General features: G+C 41.9%; 1 long non-coding RNA gene across 26 annotated transcripts in view; it reads right to left on the reverse strand.

Annotated features, from left to right (window-relative positions):
• LOC133246761 (uncharacterized) overlaps positions 1 to 7819 on the reverse strand; it is a 240273-nt gene that overhangs the window by 204652 nt on the left and 27802 nt on the right. The gene's annotated exons all lie outside the window — the stretch shown is intronic.

The following is a 7819-nucleotide window of genomic DNA, read 5'->3' on the forward strand; positions in this document are numbered from 1 at the left end:
GCTTGAAGAAAACATGGATATTTTAACCAAACAATTTAATTTTCTATTGTCCTGCTGGGGCTATTGTGTCTCATTTCATGGAAGCAAAAGAATAAATCAAAAAATCAAATATTCACCAACTGACCTGGAGACATATGAACCTATACTAGATGCTGGGAAAACATACAAGACCTCCCCTGCAAACAGTTGCTCTGTTTTAGAGAAACAAACCCACAAATAAGCTAAAAGCAATGAGACAAGCACCCTAACACTTAACCATTCTGTGAGACTTGGTTTCTTCATTTGCAAAATGCCTCATCAGGTTTTTGTGAATATTTAATGATTCAGTAGATAGAAAGTTCTTGGAACACTGCCTGGCAGATTATAAGAAAAATAAGGCCCCAAATACAAACCTTTGTCTGCCTGATTTTAAAGGCCATGATCATTCTGCTATACCACATTTCTGAAATAATCCTGTTCAACTCAAAAACAGAAAATTCTCCTAAAAATGGTATCCAGTAAAAAGACAAACTGTGACTCATTACCTAAGTATATGTAGGGGAGAATAAAATCTGAGGATAAAAAAAACTTTTCCTAGCTTTTTTCTTTTCTAGTTATTTACAAATATTTGATTTATTTAGAAACAGTCCCCTACAATATGTCTTAGGAGTTCAGTTTAGTTCAGTCACTCAGTCGTGTCTGACTCTTTGCAACCCCATGGAAAGCAGCACGCCAGACTTCCCTGTCCATCACCAACTCCCAGAGCTTGCTCCAATTCATGTCCACTAGGAGTTAGGCATGATTAAAGGTGAAGTTCTTAATTTATCAAGAAGTAAAATGTAGCAGTTATCTTCAACCAGAAAGGAAATTATTTATCACTAGATAGCACTGTACTGGATAATTTTTAAAATTATTTTAGCTTAAGGTTCAAGTTACTTACCAAACTAAAAGAATTCTTTCTTTCAACAGAAGAAGGTAAGATTGCATTACTCCTATTTTAAGTTATCTCATGGCTTTGAAAATAAAGATATGGTTTAATGGAAAAGAAAACAATGACATAAGTTAAAAACTATTTTTAAACTATTCTGATATCTTAAATAACTCTTCTGACATTTTCTAAGCAGAAACAATTATGACTGTCTCTGGTTTACAATACAACAAAGAAGTACAGGAACTGAACGCGTGCAGATGTGTACTGTAGCCATCTGACTTAGGAGGAACTACACTTCCCAGAATCCCTGGTCACAAAGGGCTCCAGGAGGAGTTAGCCAAAGAGGATTTCACTTCAGATGCCAGAGGAGGGACTGAGGCAGCCAAAGGATTTCTCTTCTTGGCTAGATGTGGTGACGGACACTGCCACTGCCAGCTCATCCTAACACCCAGTTCCTAACACTCAGTTCCAGCTCATCCCAACACCCCTCTGGTCCATGTCTAGCTCTTTTTTTCTCAAACACGGAACCGACTGACCAATGAAGACCCCAGGTTCACACGAGACAGCTGGCAGAAGACACAGAAGTGGTGTTCTGGAAGTATTTAATTATGGATGAATAATGTTTAGTAAGCTATAATAATGAAGTAAATGAGTTAAGCTTCCCCCCAACACAGTAGCTTCAATGTGTTGATAATGTTCTATTAATTTATAGATTCATATGCCCTTTTCCATGTATCAAACATTACATAATTTTTTTAAAAAAGGGCAATCAGTTGTATTAAACATCTGGAGATATTCAAATAAGTTGAGACCACAATGTCTGAACAAAACAGTGAGCTAAGAAATCCATCTCCACCATTTCTTTAATATTTACCAAATTATCATTGAGCAGTTTCATTCACTGTGCGTGAAAACCCTCCATCTCTAGTTAGCTATCTTTAATAGTCAGCCAAACTCCTGAGTTTGATAGCTAACCACCAAGATGACTTCTTAGTCTGTTTTATTTTCAGAACTTAAAAAGTAGATGTAGTGCTAGAACCGATGACAAGGATACACAACTGGCTCAAAATTCTGTGTTAAAAAGAGTTGATGAGTTAAATTATCTTCATACTGGTATCAGCCTGATTCAACTCCCTTAACATCTGAGTTATCATAAGGTAATGAAATAAAACATCAAAGAAAATAAGAAATATAACTGCTAGTTCACTTCTGTGGATTAAAAAGCAAAAAAAACCAAGATTCTGTGTTCTGTCCTGTTTTTCTTGAGTTTATCTCTGGCAATGTCATTCAGAATCCAACAGTCTGGGTGATTGCTTCCATACAAATAGTTCCCCAAGTCCTATCTCTACCACTGAACTTCTAGCAAAGTCACAATACTCTAGCCCCATAGGGCAGTATTCTCGTCTGTGTGTGCTGTCCAGATTTACAGAGGACTTCCCAAGTTCCTAAGTTTACAAACCATTAGCTCCAGCACTGTGATGAAACAGGTACTATTACACAGATCCTCGTCTTGACATGTCCTAGATGTATAAACTTGGAACCTTTAGAGAGGCTGAGCAGCTTTACCCAGGGTTATATACCTAGTATACGTCAAAATGAGGATCTGAACCCAGGTTGGGTCGGACCACAGAGCCCAAGTTCCCCATCTTCAGTCCATCCTCCGCTCCCATTAGATCACTTGAGAATAACATTTGCCTCTGATTTTGTCATAGTATTCACTCAAAACATGCAATACACTTGTATTTAGTATGTGTTAAGACTTAGCTGTTGACTTAATAAATCCTAAATACATTATGTTGACTAATACACAAATAATAATTTTTAAAAAGCTGGCTTAAAACTCAACATTCAAAAAATTAAGATCATAGCATCCAATCCCATCACTTCATGGCAAATAGATGGGGAAACAATGAAAACAGTGAGAGACTTTATTTTCTTGGACTCCAAAATCACTGTAGATGGTGTCTGCAGCCATGAAATTAAAAGACACTTGCTCCTTGGAAGAAAAGCTATGACCAACCTAGATGGCATATTAAAAAGCAGAGACATTAGTTCACTGACAAAGGTCTATCTTGTCCAAGCTACGGTTTTTCCAGCAGTCAGGTATGGATGTGAGTTTTGGACTATGAAGAAAATGAAGTGACGTCCAAGTGCAAGTCTTTCAGTCGTGTCCGACTCTCTGCAGGCCAGAATACTGGAGTGGGTGCCTGTTCCCTTCTCCAGGGGATCTTCTCAACCTAGGGATTAAACCCAGGTCTCCTGCATTGCAGGTGGATTTTTCACCAGCTGAGCCACAGGGGAAGTCCAAGAATACTGGAGTGGGCAGCCTAGCCCTTCTCTAGGGGATCTATCTGACTCAGGAATCGAACCAGGGATCGAACACCTCAAACCTCAAACCTATTCCAGTCTTAGGATTCCACCTACACTAAGCACAATCATATTATATTATCATACCTCCAGGTTCTACATTCTGTTGATGCTACTGGAGTTCCTTCCTATGTGAATGAATAAATTGCAGGTTTATACCCTTCCTGGACCTACAGCAGTTTAAGTGGGCCAAATCCAGCCATGTTCTGAGCTATGGAAATTAAAGAAGAAATTTTAAGGATCACTTGCTATGTTTAAAAAAAAAAAAAAAGTACTTTTCTACATGTAACACTTGGGTTTTCTCATCCTACCTGAATTAAATGCATCAGTTTTGCCCTGTGAAGATATTATCCTGCTGTCTCTTGTCTGAGAACAAGAATCCCCTACTGATACTCCTTACTGAGTAACAGACTGAGAGTACATCTATTTACTACGAGTGAACCTTGGGACTACAAATGCTATCCATTTGGATTAAGTTTTAAGCACAGTATGGGCAATTTCATGGTAGGCCTAGAAAAAGGACTCTCCTAGGCTTTCCACGATTTCCTTCTCCCTCTGGTCAGCAACTCCTTGAACCCAATACTCTCTGTTAGGATGCTCTACCTCCATTCCCAGACACAGGGTGACCTCTCTGAGTCCTGAGGCAGAGAGAGTCTTTTTCCCCACAGGCCCCAGATCTAGTCCTCTAAGGACAAAGCTTTCCCCCCAGCCACTAGACCCACCGCTGCACCACTCGGTGTCCCCTTTCAGAGACTCCTTCTCCTTGAGCATATATACTCAGCCTCACCTACCTGTTCTCTTTAGCCTGGGTCCTTGCTAGGTCATTTTTTCTATAACTCTCTCTGTCCAGCATCACCGACTCACCTGACTCAGCAAGGGTCACACAAAGGTATACTTTAAAGGTATCTTTGCTTTATCTTGAGCATTGTTCTTTCATTTACATCTGAATAAAACAATAAGTTATAAACATTTTATTGTGGTTTAAGTCCCTGACTCCAGGTAGGCAAGTGCCTGCCTTATCCATGATTTTTACGATGAGATATTTTTCACTATGGATATTAATTAGTTGCTTTTAAATGTATGCAGTCAGAACAACAGAAGAGCCTTGAAATAAAGCGCAAGAGATTCCGTACTTCCTAATTACCTGGATACTAAAACAGTTAAACATGTACCAATGACAAGGGTTATAAAATTTCTGTCAATATTAAAAAAAATAAATAAAATGGACAGAAAACAATTATCTATCCTTGATGACTTGGTATCATTTGCCTGAAGGAAGAATTTAGGGTGTTTTATAGTCCCTCTGACTTAAGTCTTTGTTTTCATCATTACTTTAGAAGGTAATCTGATCCACTCCAATGGTCCCAGAGAACCACTTATCCTTTTCCAAGCATCCACTATAAGACTGAACCTGGCTTTGGTACTCTTCTTTCTTTAAACTCACTCCAAAAAGGGGCTTCAGAGAATGACTTTCTAAAGTCAACACAAACTTCAGACTTCAGATCTCTCTTAGCAACTGATCACAGAACTCAAAAACTCAGTGGTGCTCTCCAAGCTTTCAAAGCAAAACACTGAACAAAAATGCAGAGATAAGCGCAGCCTTCAAACAACACTGAAGCCCACTGGCTTACTTCCATGAAGGTCCCGAGTTCTAGAAATAACTGTTCTGTAAATGACCTTTTTTACTTTGTCAGGATCATCCACTTAAACAACCTTGGTATGTCACTATCATTGCTTAGGTCTTTTTTTTAAAAAAAAGGTTTTTCATTGACACAAGACAGAAAATTTAAGAATTCAGAGAAACACTCATAGGTTAAAAAAAACACAAAACTATATATACTATTTATACATATACAGAAGCATACTACCTTATGCCAAAATAAAGACCTTCCCACTACCCTTTTCCTGAATCTACCTCCGATTTCAAATTGTTTTTAAGGTGGTCTATACATACTCATTGTCTATGCTCATTAACGCCCACAGCACCTGGCCACTGGAATGAAGCCTCTGACTTGATCCAATTCAATGGCCTCATCCTACTTCTCATCCCAACTTGACCCCTTGATGGCATCTGATATTGACCACTTCCCTTTCTTATAAACTTTTTGTTATTGGAATACAGCTGATTAGCAATGTTGTGATGGTTTCAGGTGAACAGCAAAGGATCTCAGCCATACCGATGATAACATGTATCCATTCTCCGCCAAACTCCCCTCCCATCCAGGCTGCCAATAACATTGAGCAGAGTTCCAATAAAACAATACAGTAGGTCCTGGCTGGTTATCCATTTTAAATACAGCATGACCACTTCCCTTTTGGAAGCTGTTCTTCAATGGGCTTTTCCTTCCCTTTAAAGGCTGGCATGTCCAGGGGTCCTTTGCGTGGGCTGCCCTCATTATGCCCAGCTATTTCCCCTTTAGTAATCTCGCCCATTCACACAATGTGACTCCACCACCCACATCTCTCCTAAACTTCGGAGTCACATTGCCAATGGTCTGCTAGTTGTTGCCATTTCAATGCCCTCCCTTTTCAGATGTCCAAAACCAAGTCCAAGCTTCCTCTCATCCAATGGCTGCTGCTGCTGCTGCTAAGTTGCTTCAGTCGTGTCCGACTCTGCAACCCCATAGACGGCAGCCCACCAGGCTCCCCCGTCCCTGGGATTCTCCAGGCAAGAACAATGGAGTGGGTTGCCATTTCCTTCTCCAATGCATGAAAGTGAAAAGTCATGTCCGACTCTTAGCGACCCCATGGACTGCAGCCCACCAGGCTCCTCCGTCCATGGGATTTTCCAGGCAAGAGTACTGGAGTGGGGTGCCATTGCCTTCTCCACATCCAACAGCTAGAGGATTCAAAAATCAGCAGCCATTTGCTACTCTTCCATCTCTCTCACAACTGCTACATGGAGCTCTAGTCCATAAATCTCACGAACTCTACCTCCCAAAGCATACTCCACCTGGTCTCCTCTTCCACACCTCCACTGTCAGTGCTCTAATCCAGGCCCTTCATCTTGCTCATCTGGACCACTTCGTTCACTCATGTCATAACTAGTCCATTCTCTTTAGTTTATCCCCATCCAGTCCAATTTTCACACTGCTGCCAGAGCATTTTTCTAAAATGGTGAAACGGTGCCATTCCTACGATTTTAAAATCTCCAATGGTTCCCCACAATCAACAGGGCAATGACTAACTATCAGGATTACAAACTCAGCTCCTTCCAATCTCATTTCCTACCACGTGTCTACTTACCAACTCCCAGGAGCCTCAAGCTCCTTCTCAACTTCTCAAACAGTGATCCTCGGACCTCTATGGCTGGTACACCCTGCTCCTTCTTCTCCATGAGGTGAGCAGCTGCCTACCCATTTCCCAACCTCCCCAGGCTACACTGGGCACAGGCTTTCAAGGTGGTCTGGTGTGTGAGGCTCTGCTGTGACATGTACTACACAGTCTCATTCATCCACACTTGGCTCTCGCTCCCGAGCTGTGGCTGAAACCTATTCGGAGGAGCATCTCAAGGTCACGAAGTCCACTCTATTCATTTTTTCAGTCTACAAAAGATTCTCTTCGGCTCACGTGATCTGTCTCCCTAGCCACCAGATCTCCTGACCATCGAAGTGCAGCAATACCCCTGCCATGCTGGTGGTGTAGACACTACAAGGCGTGGGAAATCAGTCGTGTGTTCATTCCACTAACACTCATTAGACGTGGGGAGGCAATGGCACCCCACTTCAGTACTCCTGCCTGGAAACTCCCATGGACGGAGGAGCCTGGTGGGCTGTAGTCCATGGGGTCGCTGAGGGTCGGACACGACTGAGCGACTTCACTTTCACTTTTCACTTTCGTGCATTGGAGAAGGAAATGGCAACCCGCTCCAGTGTTCTTGCCTGGAGAATCCCAGGGACGGGGAGCCTGGTGGCCTGCCATCTATGGGGTCACACAGAGTCGGACACGACTGAAGTGACTTAGCAGCAGCAGCATCCACAGGTGAGTAAGACTCGACTCCTTCCACTAAGGAATTCATAGTCCAGTAGAGAAAACAAACACCTCAATAGACATTTACATAACATGTTGGAGGAGACCAGGGATAGAGTGATTCCCAGGACATTCTGGAGTCAAGGGATCCGGAGGAGGACGAGGAACCCAGCAAGGTGTGGAGCACTGGGAATGGGAGAAGGCCACTGGAGGAAGGGTCTGGGACTGATGGTGCTCAAAGTGAGTCTCAGAGAACATTAGGGAGAGAGGAGGGGACAGAACGGACGGAGGCAGGAAAAGGGAAATACATCAATTAATCACACCAACTGCTTTTTCGCTGCCTAAGTACAAGTAGTGGAAGTCATGAGACAGTCCTTGAAAATATATCCATACATTTGACTGTGAAAATAAACAACAAAATCGGCATTCTCCTAGGACACACTTTCTCACTTTTTGTCTGTCCCTCTCTCTCATAGCCACTGACATAAAATCTTAATACATATAATGAAAACTAGATGTAAGAGTCGTCGTGGCAGTACTGACATGTTTAGAGCCCATGTTTCTCATTTCATG

Source organism: Bos javanicus, chromosome 4 (assembly GCF_032452875.1).
Source record: "Bos javanicus breed banteng chromosome 4, ARS-OSU_banteng_1.0, whole genome shotgun sequence".
Classification (NCBI taxonomy): Eukaryota; Metazoa; Chordata; class Mammalia; order Artiodactyla; family Bovidae; genus Bos; species Bos javanicus.